Below are 546 nucleotides of genomic sequence, written 5' to 3' on the forward strand. Positions count from 1 at the left end.
GCACGGTTTTGGTTACTGTATAGCATTGAGCGGTATTGTATGTCACGGTGTGGTATTACAAAGTCCGGTATTGCACGGTATGTTTACGGTACGATATGGTATGGCACGGGTTGTTGGTATAGTACGGTACACTACTGTAAGTATGATGTGGTGTGATACGGTATGGTGTGGTAAGGTTTGGTATAGTGCGGTCAAGAGCTCACTGCGTGTGGCGATACCATCAGAACAGGCAAAACGGATCTACACCCAGTCCACGAAACACCACAAAAGTACAACAATTAAACAAACAGCACTCACCCCCAGACGACGTTAAATCAACGTTGCATGGCATTCATTCCAAGCGCAGAAACTACTTGTATATCTTTAACTCTCTCCATACGAACGGCGAAAGAGACGACGTTAACAGCGTTTCACCCCAATTACCATCATCAAAATATTGCAAGCGGAAGGCTCTTATACTGAAGACGTGAATGTTGACAAAGAATACCACAATTCTGACGACGGAAGCTAAAGGTTGGGTCATTCAGACACCCACTGGACATCCGA

Source organism: Babylonia areolata, chromosome 22, assembly GCF_041734735.1.
Source record: "Babylonia areolata isolate BAREFJ2019XMU chromosome 22, ASM4173473v1, whole genome shotgun sequence".
Taxonomy (NCBI): Eukaryota; Metazoa; Mollusca; class Gastropoda; order Neogastropoda; family Buccinidae; genus Babylonia; species Babylonia areolata.